This window comes from Heterodontus francisci, chromosome X (genome assembly GCF_036365525.1).
Source record: "Heterodontus francisci isolate sHetFra1 chromosome X, sHetFra1.hap1, whole genome shotgun sequence".
NCBI lineage: Eukaryota > Metazoa > Chordata > Chondrichthyes > Heterodontiformes > Heterodontidae > Heterodontus > Heterodontus francisci.
The window spans coordinates 3,173,977-3,195,487 of record NC_090421.1 but is presented as its reverse complement, the minus strand read 5'-3'; the positions used below and the strand labels follow the sequence as shown (position 1 = coordinate 3,195,487).

The 21,511-nt window shown below is 42.9% G+C and overlaps 1 protein-coding gene across 1 annotated transcript in view; it reads right to left on the bottom strand.

The window, feature by feature from the left end:
- Positions 1 to 17,786, bottom strand: part of LOC137358615 (STE20/SPS1-related proline-alanine-rich protein kinase-like) — a 103,907-nt gene extending 86,121 nt beyond the window's left edge. Inside the window, exon 1 of the mRNA XM_068024690.1 lies at positions 17,677 to 17,786. The gene's annotated coding sequence lies outside the window, so the exon portion shown is untranslated. The remainder of the gene's footprint in view (positions 1 to 17,676) is intronic.
- Between the last annotated feature and the right edge of the window lie 3,725 nt (positions 17,787 to 21,511).

Below are 21,511 nucleotides of genomic sequence, written 5' to 3'. Positions count from 1 at the left end.
GTTTCTGTCTGTTAACCAATTCTCAATCCATACCAGTATATTACCCCCAATCCCATGTGCTCTAATTTTGTTTACTAACCTCCTGTGTTGGACCTTATCAAAAGCCTTCTGAAAATCCAAATTCACCACATCCACTGGTTCTCCTTTACCTATGCTACAAGTAACACTCTCAAAAAATCAGAACGAGCCAGCAAGACTTTGTAATGTGGAGGTCATACCTGATGAATCTGATTGAATTATTTGAAGAGATGCCTAAAGCAGTGGACAGGGGAATGTCTATGGACGTTATTTATATGGACTTCTAGAAGGCATTTGATAAAGTCCCTCGGAAGAGACGTTTAGCTAAAGTTGAAGCTCATGGAATTGAAGGCAAATTATTGACCTGGTTAGGAAATAGGCAGAGTGGCAGGAGAAACAGAGTAGGGATAATGGGCAGACCCACAAATTGGCAAGAATGTGATCAGTGGTGTCCCAAAAGGATCTATATTACAGTCTCAACTATTTACTGTATTTATTGACAACATATACAAACTAGGTTTATATTCCCTGGCATTTGGAAGGTTAAGGGGTGCTTTGCTCAATGTTTTCAAGATATTAAGGGGAACTGATACTGTAGATAGAAAGAAACAATTTTCACTGCTGGGAGTGTCAACGACTAGGGGGCAGAGTCTAAAAATTAGAGCCAAACATTTCAGAAGTCAGACCAGCTGGGAGGATAAAAGAGCAGCACAGAGAGCGAGAGCACAGTGAGACCAGTGGGAAGAATAAAAGAGCAGCACTGAGAGCGAGAGCACAGTGAGACCAGTGGGAAGAATAAAAGAGCAGCACTGAGAGTGAGAGCACAGTGAGACCAGTGGGAAGAAGAAAAGAGCAGCACTGAGAGTGAGAGCACAGTGAGACCAGTGGGAAGAATAAAAGAGCAGCACTGAGAGTGAGAGCACAGTGAGACCAGTGGGAAGAATAAAAGAGCAGCACTGAGAGCGAGAGCACAGTGAGACCAGTGGGAAGAATAAAAGAGCAGCACTGAGAGTGAGAGCACAGTGAGACCAGTGGGAAGAATAAAAGAGCAGCACTGAGAGCGAGAGCACAGTGAAACCAGTGGGAAGAATAAAAGAGCAGCACTGAGAGTGAGAGCACAGTGAGACCAGTGGGAAGAATAAAAGAGCAGCACTGAGAGTGAGAGCACAGTGAGACCAGTGGGAAGAATAAAAGAGCAGCACTGAGAGCGAGAGCACAGTGAAAGGTGGGGAGGATAAAAGAGCAGCACAGAGTGGGGAGGATAAAAGAGCTCTGGAGAGGGTTGAGAGCACAACGAGACCAGTGGGGAGGATAAAAGAGCTCTGGAGAAGGTTGAGACCACAACGAGACCAGTGGGGAGGATAAAAGACGGTTGAGAACAGACCCGCTACATTAAAAAAAAATCAAAGTGTGATGTCGCAGGAAAGCAGGTAAGTGATTGGTTGGTGAGTATTTCTCTCTGTCTTTCTCTCTCTAAACTAGGGCATTCCTTCAAATTAAGAGCCGGGAAATTAAAAACTTCAATCAGGGTGAGTTATAACAGGAAGTGAATGAATGAATATTAGCACAGAGCAGGTCTAGAGGCATTAATTAAAATTAATAGTTTAAACAAGGTACTAACTAGTTTCTAGAAGAGGAAATGGAGATCTTTTTAGATCATGGATGAGCAGTTCAGACCTGTTGCTTGCAATTCCTGCACCATGTGGGAACTTCAGGACACTTTATGTGTCTTGGACAACACGTGTAGGAGGTGTCTCCAGCTGCTTCAGCTCAAACTCAGGATTTCCGAGCTTGAGGGGCAGCTGGAGTCACTGCAGAGCATTAGGGAGCAGGAGAGTTTCCTGGAGTGTACATTCCAGGAGGTGGTCACCCCACAGGCAGTGAGAGATCAGGATAGTAGATGGGTGGCCATCGGAAGAATGGGAAAAGGCAGGAGATACAGGAGTCATTGGCGTGCGTGCCACTCTCAAATGGGTAATCAGCTTTGTAGACTGCCGGGACTGATGACACCTTGAAGAAGTCCAGTCCAGACCGTGCCACCAATGGGCAAGGGACTATACAGGAGGGAACAGCAAAGAGCGGAAATATTGTCATTATAGATAGAAGATTCTATAGTTAGGCAGACAGACAGGTATTTCCGTAACTGTCATCATGAGTCCCGCATAGGGTGTTGCCTCCCTGGTGCCAGGGTAAAGGACATCACGGAGAAGCTGCAGAATATTCTGCAGGGGTAAGGGGGTGAGCCAGAAGTTATGGTACACATCGGCACCAACAACATAGAGAGGGTAGGTACTGATGTCCTATGGTCAGATTTTTAGATGCTTGGGAGGAAGTTAAAAAGTAGGACCTCAAAGGTAGTAATCTCTGGGTTACTCCCAGCGCCATGCGCTAGCGAGAGTAGAAATAGGAAGATAGAGAGGATCAATGTGTGGCTTGAGGCATGGTGCAGGAGGGAGGGCTTCAGATTCTTGGGGCATTGGGACCAGTTCTGGGGCAGGATGCACCTATTCAAAAGAGACGGGTTGCAACTCAACAGGACTGGGACCAATGTCCTCATGGGGTGGTTCACTAGTGTGGTTGGTGAGAGTTTAAACTAAATTAGCAGAGGGATGGGCACCAAGGAAGACTAAGGTGCACAAAGTGAGAGTATTGGAGTGTTGGAGAAGGGAGTAGTACCATTTTAGATAGGAGCAGACTAAGAAGGACTTCTAAGAATACAGACAGGTTTACAATGCATGTATGTAAATGCACAAAGTGTGGTGAATAAGGTTGGTGAGCTTAAAGCACAAATAGCAGTGTGGGAATATGATATAGTGGCAATAATGGAAACATGGCTTAAAATGGTAAGGACTGGGCACTTAATATTCAAGGATACAAAGTGTTTCAGAAAAGATAGGGAAGGAAAAAAGGGAGGCAGGGTGGCAGTACTGATTAGGAAAACATTGGTGTTGGAAAGAGCTGATGTCCTTGAGGGGGCAAAGACAGATCCATTTGGTTAGAGTTGAGAAGCAAAAAGGGGATGATCACGCTACTGAGGGTAATCTACAGGCCTCCAAATAGTGAGAGGGAGATAGAGGAGCAAATCTGCATGGAGATGTGCAAGAACTACAGTATGGTAATTACCCAAATATTGATTAGGATAGTATGAGAGTAAAGGGTAAGGAGTCATAGAGTCAAAGAGTTAAGAGTCATAGAATCATAGAGGGGGAAGGAATTTCTGAAATGTGTTCAGGAGAACTTCCTTGACCAGTATGTTCTTGGTCCAACTAGGAAGGAGGCATTGCTGGTGCTGGGGAATGAGGTGGACCAAGTGGGCAAAGTGTCTGTGGGAGAATACTTGGGGAAGAGTGATCATCGTATCATGAGGTTTAGACCAGTAATGGAGAAGCACAAGGAACAATCTAAAGTAGAACATCTAAATTGGAAGAGGGCTAATTTCAACGGGATGAGAAGGGATCTCGCCGGGGTAAAATGAAACCAAATACTGACAGGAAAATCTGTAATGGAATAATGGGTGATCTTTAAGGAAGAGATGCTTCAGGTACAGGCTAGGTACATTCCAACAAGGACAAAAGATAAGGAACCAAAGCCAGGGCTCCTTGGATGATGAAGGAGATAGAGAATATGATGAAACAAAAAAGAGGGTATATGATGCATGTCAGGTGAATTCTTCAAGCAAGAACCAGGCCAAATACAGTAAATTGAGAGGGGAAGAGGAAAATAAGATTGGCAAAGAGAGAATATGAGAATAGAATAGCAGTCAACATAAAAGGGAACCCAAAAATCTTCTACCGGCATGTAAATAGTAAGTGGATAGTAAGAGGCAGGTAGGGCCTATTAGTGACAAAGATGGTGATATATGCTTAGAGGCACAAAGCAAGGCTAGAATACTTAATGAGTACTTTGTATCAGTGTTCACTAAGGAAGAGGATGCTGACAAAGTATAAGTAGAAGTGGACATGGTAGAGGTAATGGATGGGGTGAAAATTAAGAGGCAGGAGGTACTGGAAAGGCTGGCTATGCTTAGAGTGGATAAGTCACCTGGTCCGAATGGCTTGCAACTAAGATTGCTAAAGGAAGTTGGGGTAGAGATAGTGGAAGAGCTTAACATAATCATCCAGTCTTCCCTAGATACAGGTGTGGTGCCAGAGGATTAGAGAGTGGCCAACGTGACACCCTTATTCAATAAAGGGTGTAAGTACAGTCCTAGTAGCTACAGGCCAGTAATTCTAACATCAGTAGTGAGTAAGGTTTTAGAAACAATACTCAGGACAAAAATCAACAGTCACCTGGAGAGGTTTGAGCTAATTAAGGAAAGCCAGCACGGATTTGTGAAAGGCAGATCGTGCTTGACTAATCTAGTTCCTCAGGGTAGTGTCCTAGGCGCAACCATCTTCAGCTGCTTCATCAATGACCATCCTTCAATCATAAGGTCAGAAGTGGGGATGTTCGCTGATGATTGTACAATATTCAGCACCATTCGAAGCTCGTCAGACACTGAAGCAGTCCCTGTGGAAATGCAGCAAGACCTGGACAATAGCCAGGCTTGGGATGAGAAGTGTCAAGTAACATTCGCGCCACACAAGTGCCAGGCAATGACCATCTCCAACAAGAGAGAATCTAACCATCTCCCCTTGACATTCAATGGCATTACGATTGCTGAATCCCCCACTATCAACATCCTGAGGATTACCATTGACCAGAAGCTGAACTGGAGTAGCCCTATAAATAACATGGCTTCAAGAGCAGGTCAGAGGCTAGGACTCCTGTGGCGATTAACTCACCTTCTGACTCCCCAAAGCCTGTCCACAAGGCGCAAGTCAGGAATGTGATGGAATACTCTCCACTTGCCTGGATGGGTACAGCTCCAACAACACTCAAGAAGCTCGACACCATCCAGGACAAAGCAGCCCGCTTGATTGGCACCCCATCCATAAACATTCACTCCCTCCACCACCGATGCACAGTGGCAGCAGTGCATACCATCTATAAGATGCACTGCAGCAATGCACCAAGGCTCCTTAGACAGCACCTTCCAAACCCACAACCTCTACCACCTAGAAGGACAAGGGCAGCAAATGCATGGGAACACCACCACCTGCAAGTTCCCCTCCAAGCCACACACCATCCTGACTTGGAACTATATCACCCGTTCCTTCACAGTCGCTGGGTCAAAATCCTGGAACTCCCTTCCTAACAGCATTGTGGGTGCAGTGGTTCAAGAAGGCAACTCATCACCACCTTCTCAAGGGCAATTCGGGATGGGCAATAAATGCTGGCCTAGCCAGCGACGCCCACATCCCAGGAACAAATAATAAAAAAAATGAATTTTTATGAAGTAACAAAGAAGGTTAATGAAGGGAATGCAATGGATATTGTCTATTTAGATTTTAAGGAAATCTTTGACAAAGTACCACGTAAAAGGCTGGTTAACAAAATTGAGCTCATGAAATAGGAGAGTCAGTGTCAGCTAGGATAAAAAATTGGCTTAAGGACAGAAAACAGCGAGTCGTGGTAAATGGTTATTTTTCAGACTGGAGGATATAGACAGTGGTGTTCCCTAAGCATCACTGCTTTTTTGATATATATAAATGACTTGGATATTGGAATATAGAGTAACATTTCAAAATTTGCCAATGACACTAAGCTTGGTGGTGTGGCAAACAATGAGGATGATACAAACCGGCTTCAACATAGATAGGCCAGCAGAATGGGCAGACAAGTGGCATATGGAATTTAATACAGAGAAGTATGAGGTGATGCATTTTGGCAGAAGGGATAGGGAGAGGCAATATAGACTTAATGGCACAGTTCTAAAGAGTGTGCAGGAACAGAGGCACCTGGGGATGCATGTGCATAGATCTTTAAAGGTGGAAGGACATATTGAGAGAGTGGTCAGCAAAGCATCTTGGACTTCATAAATAGAAATATTGTGTATAAATGCAGGGAAGTTATGCTGAACCTTTACAGAGCTCTGGTTAGGCCACAACTAGAGTATTGTGTCCAGTTCTGGTCACCACATTTTAGGAAGGATGTGAGGGTCCTTGAGAGGGTGCAGAGAAGATTTACCAGAATGGTTCCAGGGATGAGGGATTTTTTGCTACAAAGTTAGGTTGGAGAAGCTGGGGTTGCTCTACTTAGAGCAAAGGAGATTGAGGGAGATTTGATAGAGGTCTACAAGATTATGACAGGTTTGGATAAGGTAGACAAAGAAAAACTGTTCCCATTAGCTGGTGGTACAAGGACTAGGGGACACAGAATTAAGCTTTTGGGCAAGAGATGCAGGGGGGGATGTGAGGAAGAACTTTTTTACACAGCGAGTGGTAATGACCTGGAACTCGCTGCTGACGAAGGTGGTGGAAGCAGAGACAATCAATGATTTCAAAAGGAAATTGGAGGGCACTTGAAGAAAATAAACTTTCAAGGCTACGGGATAAAGTGAGGCAATGAAACTGACTGGATTGCTTTATGGAGAGCCAGCATAGACTTAATGGGCTGAATGGCATCCTTTTGTGCCATAAATCTATAACTCTGTGAGTGAATTAGGAAACACTTCCACGCACAAAGGTTGGTAGAAGTTTGGAACTCTCCTGCAAATAGGAACGGATGCTAGATCAATTGTCAATTTTAAATCTGAGATTGATAGATTTTTTTATTAATCAAAGGTACTAAGGGATGTGGGGCAAAGGCAGTTAGATGGAGTTTGGTCGTAGATGAGCCATGATCTCATTGAATGGCGGAAAAGGCTCGATGGGGTTAAATGATCTCCTCCTGTTCCTATGTTCCTACTACTTCACAATTTTGAACACCTCTATTAAATATCCCCTTAATCTTCTCTGCTCTAAGGAGAACAATCCCAGCTTCTCCAGTTTCTCCACATAACTGAAGTTTCTCATCCCTAGTGCCATTCCGGTAAATTGCCTCTGCAACCTCTCTGTCTTCCACTGTTTCTTACTTTCTATCAGAAGTGCTCTCACTAGGCACAAAAGAAAAGGCGGGAGGAGTGAATACAGGCATCAGGTTCCCTCAAATTCTGCCAGGCACCCTCCTAAGTGCTGCCAACAGCCAACCCCACAACACAGTGCTGCCAGAAACCCCACCCCCAATCCACTCATTTCTATGAGTGCTGTTGGGTCTCCCCCAATAATGTCAGGTCGCAACCTTGCCCCTGGCCTCTGCCAGATCCCAGGTACCCGAGTGGCTCCAGGTTCCACAACTCTATGAATGGTGCTATATCCCTGGACCCTCTCAGGCATCCCTTTCCCTCCTGCTAAGTATCAGCCAACCCCTACCCCAACTTCTGCCATTATCATTGGGCCTCTGGTGGCAGCATCCTGTCCTGCACTGCTCATTGCTTTCAATGGAATAGCAGAGGCAACACTAAAGGATTTAATATCATGTTTCATGATCCATCCCTCCCTATTCTGGGAATACGAAGGTCAACAGTTGCGTTAGCAACACCTCCCATGGCCCATGAGATTAGTTAACAGTACAGACAAGGGATTGGATATGGGACCTTCTTGATTTGTATGGCTCATTAGTACAGCATGTGATGCATTCACCCACTGAACCATCAAAGCTCCTTGCTAAAAATATTTACTTGTAAATAATAATTCCAAAAATCCAGGACTGTTTTTACAAATGAATAATCTAGGTAAGGGTCATTGCATTCTTCTAAAAGGAAATCTTATTTATCTAGTTTGTCACATAGCCTCAAATATTATAAAGGGAGCTGTCAGCACATTTGCTCATATTTCTCATTTTACTTTCCTTTCTATCATTTATAAGTAATGGTTCCTGTTCAGAGGAGGCCTGGGTTCAGATATTTTGGTAGATTCCCTTCTTCAATGACATCATGAATGGAGATATATGGCACTCCCATGTATAATTTTACTCAACTGAAACTTTGTGATTTCAACAAAGAGATTCTGTACAAAGTGTTTGCTTCCAGGCTTCCTTCTGGCCAGCAGTTTTAAAAGCATAAAGCACAAGGGCAAAATATGACTGTGAGAAAACAGTAACTCTACAGATAAATGAGATGTCCGCCTGATACGCTAGGAACAGACTGTCCCAATGATTCCTATGGATTGACCCGCTGAGACAACTAAATCCTTTCAATTCAGTTAGGCCAGGTAGGCTAGGAAGATTTTTGTGATTTTTGTTAAATGGGATAATTGGTTAATTGGGTTTTACTGAGGTATCCCTATTAAACAGCTCCTCTTGTGTCTCCTTTTATAACATTAAAATGAAGCAACAATGAATTATCTTTTCTTTTCATATCTTCATATTTATAATAAATACCTGTATTTCAATCTCAGGGATCTGTTTAAATTGAAGCTTTGCTCTCTCAGTTTATGACGTAATCAAAGACATCTCAATATCTAGTGAGAAAATGAATTGGAACCCAAACCGCTTAATGATAAAGCCTTTCTTTGCTGATTGATTCACTCACTGTTGTATAATCAACAAAATTAATCAAAACTAAATCAATTTTATCCTTTAGTTTTGTTAGCTGCTTTTTGGCCTCTTTTAAGTCCTCACGCCATGTACTATTCTCCCAGCTGAGTGACAAACAGGCAGCTTTCCCTCTGGTTTCCCCTCCTTATGGAGAGATGTATTCACTTGGAACCTCCTCCTGATAGGCCAGTAGTGACTGGGGACCTGTGATGTAGGGATTCCTAAGATTGAACTCATGAAATAACGTTGTTTGCAATTGGCAATGATCTCAGCTTTTTGGGAATTCCTGCATAAAATAAATACAGGAAAGGAAAGGAGGAAAGTTAGTAACCTACAAGAAAATGAGAGAAATTTAAAAAAAGATATTTGTTGGTTTTATATTAACAGCTTATTAACAGATATTGGTGATATAAAACTGGGACATTACACAATATGTGACACAAAACAAGCAGGATATGTCCATCCTCTAACAAGGGTGGCCCATTGCAAAGTGGCTGGTGGAACTATTGTTCCTTTGCTATTTGGCAAAATACACAAAGCTTTGGTCCTGTTGTTACAACTCTCACTGGCCAACTACTGATTCATAATGTTCACTCTGGAAGCATACAAGGAGAATTATGTGAAAATGTCAATGGTCTGCAGGAACAGCCTGATTGTGATTTGACAATATTAGATTGAACTAATGCGCATGGAAATGGAATGGTTTCATAGACCTATCTGAGTTGTTCAAAACCAGTGCTACAGAAAGTGGTTAATACTGCCCGCTGTAACATTAGTAGAAAACAAGTGCTAAAATATCGATCAAATCAAAATACTGCAGATGCTGGAAATCTGAAATAAAAACAGGAAGTGCTGGAAATACTCAGCAGGTCAGGCAGCATCTGTGGAGAGAGAAGCAGAGTTAACGTTTCAGGTCTGACCTCTCATCAGTGAGTTCAGAACACACACTGCCTAACCAGCTGAGTATTTCCAGCACTTTCTGTTTTTATTATTTGCTGAAATATGATTTTTCATTTGTCATTAGTTTATCCAATTTATAATTGGTGAACTGTGTCCTCTTTAAGATGAAGATTGATAAGAACTTTTGTCACCCAGTATCAAGTATTTCCAGTTCAGATATAGCACAGCCAGCTACAAAGTGAAGATCCCACCATTTTGTCACAGCCTCCAACTAACCTCACAAGACCATCTCCTAGTACACTAATGGGAATGCTTGTACTCTCACACTAACTATTGTTATGCATTTTTTGGAGAGAGTTCCAAGTGATACTAATTTAGTGAGGAACGATCAATTGAGTAAGAAACTGGGTGAACCCAGCACCCATGTAACCACATTTGAACATGAGTCAGTACCTTAATGAGAGCAGGAGAGAAAAAATAAAGTGAAAAAACATGGTGCAATCACAGGCCACCCTGACTCTGTTTGATCGAATGTCTATATACATGCGCAGGCAATCCAGTGACCCCTGCTGGAAAGTGTATGTGAGGTCACAATAGAACTTGGCTGTGAATCGCCTCCTGCTCCCCACAATTGAATAGCCTGCTAACGCTCACACACATGAAGAATAACCACTTGAGCGAGAGACTGGAGTATTGCCAAAATCCACAAAATTGTATCTCAGCAGGAGTCAATACCTTCAGAGGAAGGGGAAGAGGGAGCTATCAGTTTTCGCCATTCTTCTGAAAATGCAGAGAAACAGCTGCCAAAACAACAATGGCTTTATACCACTGGAAGCTTTTTTTTCCTGAAGTGCTGGGTGTAATAAACAGCACCCATTTAGCACCATCAAATCTGATGGCATACAATAAATACAAGGGTTTCCAGTCCCTCAACGTGCAAATGGTGTGTACTATTCAGAACAGTGATTGCAAAGTTTGGGAATCAATGCAATGTTCCTCCATCCTTGGGCAGACTTGAATGTTGCTCGGTTACCACGTGGAGACCTTAACAATCTCTGATCCAAATGTAGGGCCTTACACTATTTGATGACCTATTCATCTTACTGACCATTAGAGGGCACTGGTCTTCTTCATATGTCAAAACACTTTCTGTTCTTGGCTTCATAAAATAATGTGGAAGAAAATTTTGATTTGAAATCACTATTTATATTTAATAACCAAACAATATTTTAATGTAATTAATTAAAATAAAAATTATTTTTTCTTTCTTTTTAATGAATAATATAAAGGATTAACCAGCCAAAGTCTGCAGGTCTAGAGCAATCTACATACTACGGAGATCTATCAATGCAATACTGCCTTCAGGATAGCAAGCAGAAAGAATAAAGCAGAACAGCTCTGACTGTGGCATGTGTGTGGGGCAAGGAATTTGTTATTTGGTTCAGCTTTTTAAAAAATAATTCACCTATGATCACCTCCTGAAGACTCACAATACTTTCTGATGAGTCACAAGAAAAGTAATGAAAATGATTATTTTATCTTATGTCTAGAAATATTGGTCAAAATCCAAACCGCAAATCCCAGATTCATTATATTCATACCAATCTATTTTACTTGTACCTCCCCAAAATATAAGGGAAGGAGTTTTCCATCATTTTATTTTTGGCAAAGAATGCATGTATATTTGGGAGAGAAGGATAAATTGACAGATAAAGGAAATTCACTCCAATCATTGAAAAGGAGTGAAAACAAGAAAGTTAGATGCTAATGCATCTCCAAGACATTGCATTTTCTGTCATCAATCTGTGAACTACCCCCTCTGATGACTCAGTAAGTTTAGCCACTGAGTGGATGAACTCTGTACCTCAGGAAGTTCCCACGTTCCATTAGTTTGAGTGGCAATTGGTATGATACTATTGCTCCTCAGCACTCCTGAGTTCAGGAGGGGAGATTTGGCCAGTTTCTTTCTGATTGTTATCCATTGATCTCCTGCTAGCAGACTGCGTTTATAGACATTAGTTGCTGACAAAATTGGACTCTGCTGTAAGCTCTTCCTGTGACCTAATAGCTCCCTGAGCCTCACTGTCCAGGACCACACATGAAGAATTGGTGCTTGGGTGAGGTACAAAGAACTGCATTACAGCATTAGTCAATGCCTTTGGGAGAGAAGAACAAAAAAACTGTTTTGTACTACATGTTATACAGCTTCCTCAAATTGTAACTCTTTAAAATATTGTATACAGGCGCGTATCCATTGTCTCTCGAGATAAGGAGGCCCAAAAGAAAGAAAGAAAGAATACACTATAGAAATGTAGGAGTGTATTTCAGGTTAGTAACAGACTTTGGATTTTCAATAACATCAATAAATTGGTCAAGCTGTGCATTTGACATTTGTGGCATGGCTGAAAACTGTTCACTCTATTAATGCTCTGCAACAAATGGCTGTCATCCTTTTTAGAATATTTTTGAACATTATGCCTGGAATTACAGGCCCTCCCTGTCACATGATTATCACATAGGGGAGGGTTTTTCAACACAAAGCTTCTTGGATTTGCATTCCCAGTTGTTTGATCTGTACTTCAACAGCAAACCTCAATTTGGTGAAGGGAAGAGGGAAACCCGGGAAAACAACTTGCTGGCCAACTATTAATTCATAATTATTCATCAACATATAATGTCAGATTGGCTCATGGGTAGCACTCTTGTCTCTGAGTCAGAACATTGTGGGCTCAAATCCCATGCCAGAGACTTGAGTACATAATATAGGCTGACTTTCCTCAGTATTGAAAGAGCATTGCACTGTTGGAGGTGTTGTCCTTTGGATGAGATGTTAAACGGAGACCCTGTCTGTCAGCTTTGATGATTCAAGTGAACTTTAAGGATCCTGTGGGAACTATTTGATAATGAGCAGTGTTCCACTAGTATTCTGGCTAACATTCCTCCCATCAACAATTACCACGAAAAAAAATATTCAGTCATTGCTATTTGAGAGATCTTGCTGTGCACTGAAATAGCTGTGATGTATGCCTACATAACAATAGTCATTGTACTTCAAATGTAATTTTGATCTTTGTGCGATCTTATTGGCAGAGAATACTGGTTGACTGCCCAATCCAGTGGTGAAGAGGCCCCAGTTGTTTTGAGGCTCTAGCCTCATTTAAGTTTGGCTGGCAAGCTGCAGGCTACCAAACAGGAGCCCTGAAGAAGATCACCAGATTGAGACAAGGCACAGGGGTGACATCAGAAGGTAAGGGGGGGAGGGGGTTAGGGGTCACAAATTAGAGAGTGGTGGTCTTGGGGCAGCAGCGGCCAAATTATTTCCTCAGAGGAACGCACAAGAGGACTGCAAAAATAATTCAACACAACTTTGGCGGGCCTCCAGCTCCACCGCTCATGAAACTCGTTGCATTATGGTTAGACTCTGATCAGTTCCGACCAAAAATGACAGTCAGGATCCTATTTATGTCATGGGGCCCCAATTTCCACAGTAAAAGCGGCTTACGGCCTGAAACTGGTGGGCACTTTGGACGCCCGGCAGCAGGTCCCTTTCAAAATAGAGCTGGCTGCATTTTTTTTTTATTCATTCATGGGATGTGGGCGACGCTGGCCAGGCCAGCATTTATTGCCCTTGAGAAGGTGGTGGTGAGCTGCCTTCTTGAATCGCTGCAGTTCATTTGGGGTAGGTATACCCACAGTGCTGTTAGGAAGGGAGTTCCAGGATTTTGACGCAGCGACAGTGAAGGAACGGCGATATAGTTCCAAATCTCCAGTGTTAACTCTCCAGAGGTGAGGTGAGAGTGACTGCCCTTGACATCAAGGCAGCATTTGACCGAGTATGGCATCAAGGAGCCCGAGCAAAACTGAGGTCAATGGGAATCAGGGGGGAAACCCTCCGCTGGTTGGAGTCATACCTAGCACAAAGGAAGATGGTTGTGGTTGTTGGAGGTCAATCATCTGAGCTCCAGGACATCACTGCAGGAGTTCCTCAGGGTAGTGTCCTAGGCCCAACCATCTTCAGCTGCTTCATCAATGACCTTCCTTCAATCATAAGGTCAGAAGTGGGGATGTTCTCTGATGATTGCATAATGTTCAGCACCATTCGTGACTCCTCAGATACTGAAGCAGTCCATGTAGAAATGCATCAAAACCTGGACAATATCCAGGCTTGGGCTGATAAGTGGCAAGTAACATTTGCACCACACAAGTGCCAGGCAATGACCATCTCCAACAAGAGAGAATCTAACCATCTCCCCTTGACATTCAACGACATTACCATTGCTGAATCCCCCACTATCAACATCCTAGGGGCTACCATTGACCAGAAACTGAACTGGAGTAGCCATATAAATACCAGGGCTACAAGAGCAGGTCAGAGGCTAGGAATCCTGAGGCGCGTAACTCATCTCCTGACTCCCCAAAGCCTGTCCTCCATCTACAAGGCACAAGTCAGGAGTGTGATGGAATACTCTCCACTTGCCTGGATGGGTGCAGCTCCAACAACACTCAAGATGCTCGACACCATCCAGGACAAAGCAGCCCGCTTGATTGGCACCCCATCTACAAACATTCACTCCCTCCACCACCGACGCACAGTGGCAGCAGTGTGTACCATCTACAAGATGCACTGCAGCAATGCACCAAGGCTCCTTAGACAGCACCTTCCAAACCCGCGACTTCTACCAACTAGAAGGACAAGGGCAGCAAATACATGGGAACACCACCACCTGCAAGTTCCCCTTCTAGTCACACACCATCCTGACTTGGAACTATAACGCCGTTCCTTCACTGTCGCTGGGTCAAAATCCTGGAACTCCCTTCCTAACAGCACTGTGGGTGTACCTACCCCACATGGACAGCAGCGGTTCAAGAAGGTAGCTCACCACCACCTTCTCAAGGGCAATTAGAGATGGGCAATAAATGCTGGCCTGGCCAGTGACGCCTACATTCCATGAATGAATTTAAAAAAAACAAGGTGGCATGGCTACTGACCCCATCTTGAGGCCATTACTGCCTTATTAACGGCAGGTGAAAGCAGTGTAATCCAACCCCATTTTGCAAGAAGTGATTTAAGATGTTTCAAAGAGATGCGATAAGGCATTTTTTGGCAGGGAATGTATTATGATACAAGATCAGGGTTCTAATGACTACTTATGACAGCATCATAATTCCTGAAGTGTGTGGAAGACGATTTCAAACTTGCAGCCAACTCTCTATTGTTACAAAAGTGCCTCTGTGTTTTGTTAAATATATTTTTTGAGGATTCATTTTTGAAAGATTGAAGAAATGCTAAACTTTGGGTTTTTCAAAGGGGGTCATGTCAAGGCCACTTGACTTTGAAAAACAGTCCCTGGAGATGTTTTTTAAAAGGGGCATTGAGAGGTCTTGTGAGGAAAACAAGCCTTTCCGGGAAACCACTTGACTTCCAGCAACAACAACAAGCCTTTCCGGAAAACCACCTGACTTCCAGTTCAATAAACAAAAGAGAACTTTGGACACCTGGAGAAGTTGTTTACAAAGAAGTGACAGGTTAAGATTGATGGAGGTCAAAAGGTTGACCTCCTGTTGTCAGTTTCGCTTTTGAATTGTTTTGCGTGCGGTTGAACTGTATTTAAAGGGAGATAACTTCCATGGAGAGAAGAGCATTCCCAAGAAAGAAGACCACAACCCAGCTCAGCTTTCCAGCATCTCTCTAAAAGACCCTGAGAAGTCCACTGTGCCAACTCAGCCCGTCTCCTGTCTTTGAAGAAAAGCCTGCTAAATTAATTCTCAACATCACCTGAAAAGAACTGTTCTATAAGATCCCAATGACGTGTCTACGTGTACTCGGAGGCCAGACTGTATGCCAATTTTGAAATACAGCATATTTCATCTGCTGTTTCTTCAAGAATGAGCAAGTATTCAGCCCAAATGTTTTTTGTCTGTAATAGAGCTCTAAAAACAAAAATCCCTTTATTTTTCCGGTTAACCGGTGTGTGTGTGTGTGTGTGTGTGTGTGTGTCTAACATAAAAAGGGAACTTTTATATTTAGATCTGTGTGTTTATGCTTTGCTTCATTACTGGTTAAGACTTGTTTCATAATAAACTGATAATTTTGTTGTTTATTAAAGAAACCTGGTTGGTGTATTTTATTCTGGGATAAAAATAGAGTCTATGATTGACTGTATCGGTAAGTAGGAAAAAATTTAAATATATGTTGTGACCTGTGCAGAAGTGGAATTAGAATAAACAGTGCACTCCTCCCGCCTCGGTCGTAACACTATTTATGGTATACAAAGTGCTTAATGCTTCTGCATTTTCTGAATGTTCCATCTCTGTGAATTGAAATTGCTGGTGTCATAATGTGCAGATTATGTTCCTGTAGTTTTGTACCTCTGTTGTCAAACGCCCATTACACAGCTGGACCTCTGCACAGTGGCGCAGTGGTTAGCACCGCAGCCTCACAGCTCCAGCGACCCGGGTTCAATACTGGGTACTGCCTGTGTGGAGTTTGCAAGCTCTCCCTGTGTCTGCGTGGTTTTCCTCCGGGTGCTCCGGTTTCCTCCCACAGCCAAAAGACTTGCAGGTTGATAGGTAAGTTGGCCATTATAAATTGCCCCTAGTATAGGTAGGTGGTAGGGGAATATAGGGACAAGTGAGGATGTGGTAGGAATATGGGATTAGTGTAGGATTAGCATAAATGGGTGGTTAACGGTCGGCGCAGACGCGGTGGGCCAAAGGGCCTGTTTCAGTGCTGTATCTCTAAATCTAAAAAAAAATCATAATCTGCTCGACTGAGATAATTAACTAGCATAGGAGGCAAACATGACACCAGCTATTTTTCACAAGAAGATAAATAGTCTTCAGCTCTCCAATGGCTCCATTGATAAGCACAACAAGTATGCAGGACTCAGCCATTCTGATCAGGAAGATCCAATGTTCGATTCCCATTCTGTGCTGAGCTAGCTGAAAGGACTGCAGCGGTTCAAGAAGGCAGCTCATCACCACCTTCTCAAGGGCAATTAGGCTTGGGCAATAAATGCTGGCCTGGCCAGTGACACCCACATCCCATGAATGAAGAAAAACAAATCAGCTAGGGAGGTATATCAGTGCAGCAATTTGCTTCACAGTCCCTGGGCTAGGAAGAGTGAAAAAAAGGTTAGGGATCCTGCTCTTGATTGCTTTTTAGTAACTCCCCTCCTTGAAAATGTAAGTATATGAACCATTACAATTCAGGTTTTCTCCCCAGCTCTCTTTATCCATTTCAAATTTGCAGTACTTGGCTGACTAAAAATGAAAGTTAAATGGTTTCATTCAGACATTTTATAATCTCATGCAGGACAGAGGTCTGGACATCAGTCAAAAAGGACATGATCGGTTTGATTGTGGAGCCTTCCCATCATTTGTAGTCTAGGTTCACGCATGAAAAGTGGGCATTTAGGTGCTGTGCTGGAAGGGTGCCAATGCTCATAGAATTGTCATTGTTTCAGTGTTGCTATGTTCTGTGAATCTACGCCTCAGTAAAAACAGGAACACAGGGAACAGTAATGTAAATGTAAAAGATGGCGCAGTGGTTAGCACCACAGCCTCACAGCTCCAGGGACCCGGGTTCAATTCTGGGTACTGCTTGTGCGGAGTTTGCAAGTTCTCCCTGTGACCATGTGGGTTTTCGCCGGGTGCTCTAGTTTTCTCCCACCGCCAAAGACTTGCAGGTGATAGGTAAATTGGCCATTGTAAATTGCCCCTAGTGTAGGTAGGTGGTAGGGAATATGAGATTACTGTAGGGTTAGTATAAATGGGTGGTTGTTGGTTGGCACAGACACGGTGGGCCGAAGGGCCTGTTTCAGTGCTGTATCTCTAAATAAAATAAATGGGGTATAATCAGTGGAGCCAGACATACTTTTGCCCTACCATCTTTCTTTAATGGTATTGATAGATCTCCCATGGCATTTCTTATGAATAGTCTGGGTAAAGTTAAATTGTTTTCTGTAAGCTACCAACTAAAAGGGGTTTACTACTGCTCTGTGTGTGTGTGTGTGTGTCAATACATAGTTTTGACTGGAATATGTAGTTCTATCTGAAGTCATTACACTGTTTAATTGAATGGGAATCTGTTCCTATGACTGTGATTGTTTCAGTAGCCCTTTCAATGATAGCTAATCAAATTACAGATAATATATTGGAAAATGGTTAAGCTGTCGTTTCCAACAGATATACATGGAATCTTAGAACAATTGGTAGAAGACACAAAGCTCACCCACAGGATAGAATTAGTTGATATGGATCACTGGGAGACTGAGACATTATTTATAATAGCAGTCCTACCAGGAAGCCCTGCTAGCTTGGTTTTCAGTCTTGCTTTGTCCTGAAGATATATGAATTGCTTTAGTTAGGTAAAGTAGAGACTGCCCTTGTATCTTTCAAATCTATCTTGATCGACAGTTTTGTAGCCAAAAGCCGCCTCCATCTGGGGATAAATATGGTAATATTTCATTAGTTCAATTCACACAGTTCCGTCACATGTACAGATCGCTGTGCTGATGCAAGACACTGTGAGCGTTATGTTGATGATTATGTAAAAAAACACTCAGAAACCACTCGGGGTTCAAGCAAAACAGGGAGAATTAAGCACTGTTCTTTTAGTCGGATTTATTTTCAATTCTGTATAATTTTACCCAGGTTTAATAAATAATAATGAACTGTTTTAGCCTGAACTTCATGGTCTGTCAGCATGGTGTTTTCCATCAGTTCAGAAAGAATTGAGCACAAGGTGGGGACAGGCAATATTTCTGGTGCCTGCCTGCCTGAGTGGTAGAAGGGCTCATTGTTCATCTTAGAGCAACATTTTCCCACATATTTTGCACACAACTTCAATTTTCAGTTCACAGGAAACATGGGCTTGCCATGTTTGCAGCGACCCCAAATAAAGCATATTATGAAGTAGATTTACTTCACAACTTCCCCACATTATGTGAAATTAACTTCTTGTCCCTGTTCACATTACCCTTCTGTTTGAGACTTAGTGAAAACCAAATATGAACAAGGTTCATTCAGAAGACATTGTCTAAGCTAGTCAGCTGTAGATAGAAAAGAACATTGGAATGGCTAAGTCTGGAGGTAACAAAACCAGGTCCAAGGATTTTAAGAGTAGATAGGTTGAGACAGGGGGAAAATGGGCGATGTTAAGTAGCTGGAAGTAGGTGGTCTTAGGAACATTGGAGCAGGAGTAGGCCATTCAGCCCATCAAGCCTGCCCCGCCATTCAATATGATCATGGCTGATCATCCACTTCAATGCCTTTTCCCCACACTATCCACATATTCCCTTATGTCATTTATATTTAGAAATCTGTCAATCTCTGCTTTAAACATACACAATGACTGAGCTTCCACAGCCCTCTGGGGTAGAGAATTCCAAAGATTCACAACCCTCTGAGTAAAGAAATTTCTCCTTATCTCTGTCCTAAGTGGCTTCCCCCTTATTTTGAAATTGTATCCCCTGGTTCTAGACTCCCCAACCAGGGGAAACATCTTAGCTGCATTTACCCTGTCTATCCCTTTAAGTATTTTGTAGGTTTCAATGAGATCACCTCTCATTCTTCGAAACTCTAGAGAATATAGGCCCAGTTTCGCCAAACTCTCTTCATAGTACAGTCCTGCCATCCCGGGAATAAGTCTGGTGAACCTTCGTTGCACTCCCTCTATGGCAATAATATCCTTCCTAAGGTAAGGGGACCAAAACTGCACACAGTACTCCAGGTGCGGTCTAACCAAGGTTCTATACAATTGAAGCAAGACTTTGCTACTCCTGCACTCAAATCCTCTTGCGATAAAGGCTAACATACCATTATCCTTCCTAATTGCTTGCTGCATCTGCATGTTAGCTTTCAGTGACTTAGTGACAAGGACACCCAGGTCCCTTTGTACATCAACACTTTCTAATCTCTTACTATTTAAGAAATACTCTGCACATCTATTCCTCCTACCAAAGTGGATAACCTCACATTTTTCCACATTATATTCCATGTGCCACGTTCTTGCCCACTCACTAAGTCTGTCCAAATTCCCTTGAAGCCACTTGGCATCTTCCTCACAACACACATTCCCACTTAGTTTTGTGTCATCCGCGAACTTCGAAATATTACATTTGGTCCCCACATCCAAATCATTGATATATATTGTGAACCGCTGAGGCCCAAGCACTGATCCCTGTGGTACCCCACTAGTCACAGCCTGCTGACCCGTTTATTCCTACTCTCTGCTTTCTGCCTGTTAACCAATCCTTAATCCAAGCCAGTATAACACCTCCTATCCCATGTGCTTTAATTTTTCTAACCAATCTCCTGTGGGGGACTTTATCAAAAGCCTTCTGAAAATCTAAGTATACCATACCCACTGATTCCCCTTTATCAATTCTGTTCGTAACATCCTCAAAAAACTCCGACAGGTTCGTCAAACATGATTTCCCATTCATAAATCCATGTTGACTATGCCCAATCAGATCATTATTATTATTCTTTCTGATGGAGAGAATATGGGGTCGAAAGCTCAGCTCGGGGTCAAATAGGGTGCCAAGTTGGGAACAGTCTGGTTCAGCCTGAGACAGTAGCCAAGGAGGGGAATGGAATTGGTGGTTAAGGAATGGAGTTTTGGCAAGAGCTAAAGACAGTGGTATCAGTCTTCCCAATACTTAACTGGAGGAAATTGTGGCTGATCTAGGATTGGATGACAGACAAGCTGACAACATGGAGGCAGTGAAGGGGTCAAAAGAGATAGTGGAATGGAAGAGCTGGGTGTCATCAGCATACATCTGGAATCTGACGTTGAGTCGTCGAATGATGTTGCCAATGGTCAGCATGTAGAAATGGGATAAGGCCAAGGATAGATCCTTAGGGGACACCAGAGGTAATGGTGCAGGATGAGAACAGATGCCATTGCAAGTGATTCTCTGGCTACGACTGGATGTGAGAGTGAAAACCAGATGAAAGCAATCCCACTCAACTGGATGATAGAAGAGAAGCATTGGAGGAAGATAGTGTGGTCAACTGTGTCAAAGGCTGCAGACAGGTTGTGAAGGATGAGAAGGGATAGTTTACCACGAGCACAGTCACAGAGTATGTAATTTGTAACTTTGATTAGGGCCGTTTCGGTGCTGTGGCAGGGTGGAAACATGATCGGTGGAAGTTTAGTTTAGAGATACAGCGCTGAAACAGGCCCTTCGGCCCACCGAGTCTGTGCCGACCATCAACCACCCATTTATACTAATCCTATACTAATCCCATATTCCTACCACATCCCCACCTGTCCCTATATTTCCCTACCACCTATCTATACTAGGGGCAATTTATAATGGCCAATTAACCTATCAACCTGTAAGTCTTTGGCATGTGGGAGGAAACCGGAGCACCCGGAGGAAACCCACGCAGACACAGGGAGAACTTGCAAACTCCACACAGGCAGTACCCAGAATTGAACTCGGGTCGCTGGAGCTGTGAGGCTGCGGTGCTAACCACTGCGCCACTGTGCACGAGTTCAAGATGGAGTTGCAGGAAAGATGGGTACCGATTTGGGAGGCGACAACACATTCAAGGACTTTGAAGAGGAAAGCAAGGTTAGAGATAATACTTTGAATTAGCTGATCTCCTGTGTGGTGCATTGTGGAAGTTCTTACACAAGTGTGCAAGACCTGTAAGTCACAGATACCACATACAGTATTTTATAGACACAAAGCTGTCATGAGTTGTCAATGCTGTACTGTTTAATTTGGTATGTGGTTTTTGTCTCTGAATTAGAAGATTACGGGCTCTGGCAGAAAAAAAACGTCACGTTTTTCTGAGTGCAATTTCGCAGCTACCCATTTCAAAAATCACTTCAGAGAAACTTCCAGCATATCTTTCCAGTCCACAGATCAGCTGTACTTTTGAATATATTGCGCAATGTAGCTTGTGATGTTAAAGGAAAATCAAGTTCATGTTTTTGGATCAGTTATTGGATGTGCATGCTTGAATAATGTATTCAACAGGGGCACAATTGCCAGGCAGCATTAACAACACTTCGTCTCTCGATGGTTTATTGGTTTAAAATATTACCGGAAATGGTAGCGGTGCCTCAATAACACCTTATGAGAATATATATTGCATCGTGATGCAGCCTGCTTCATTC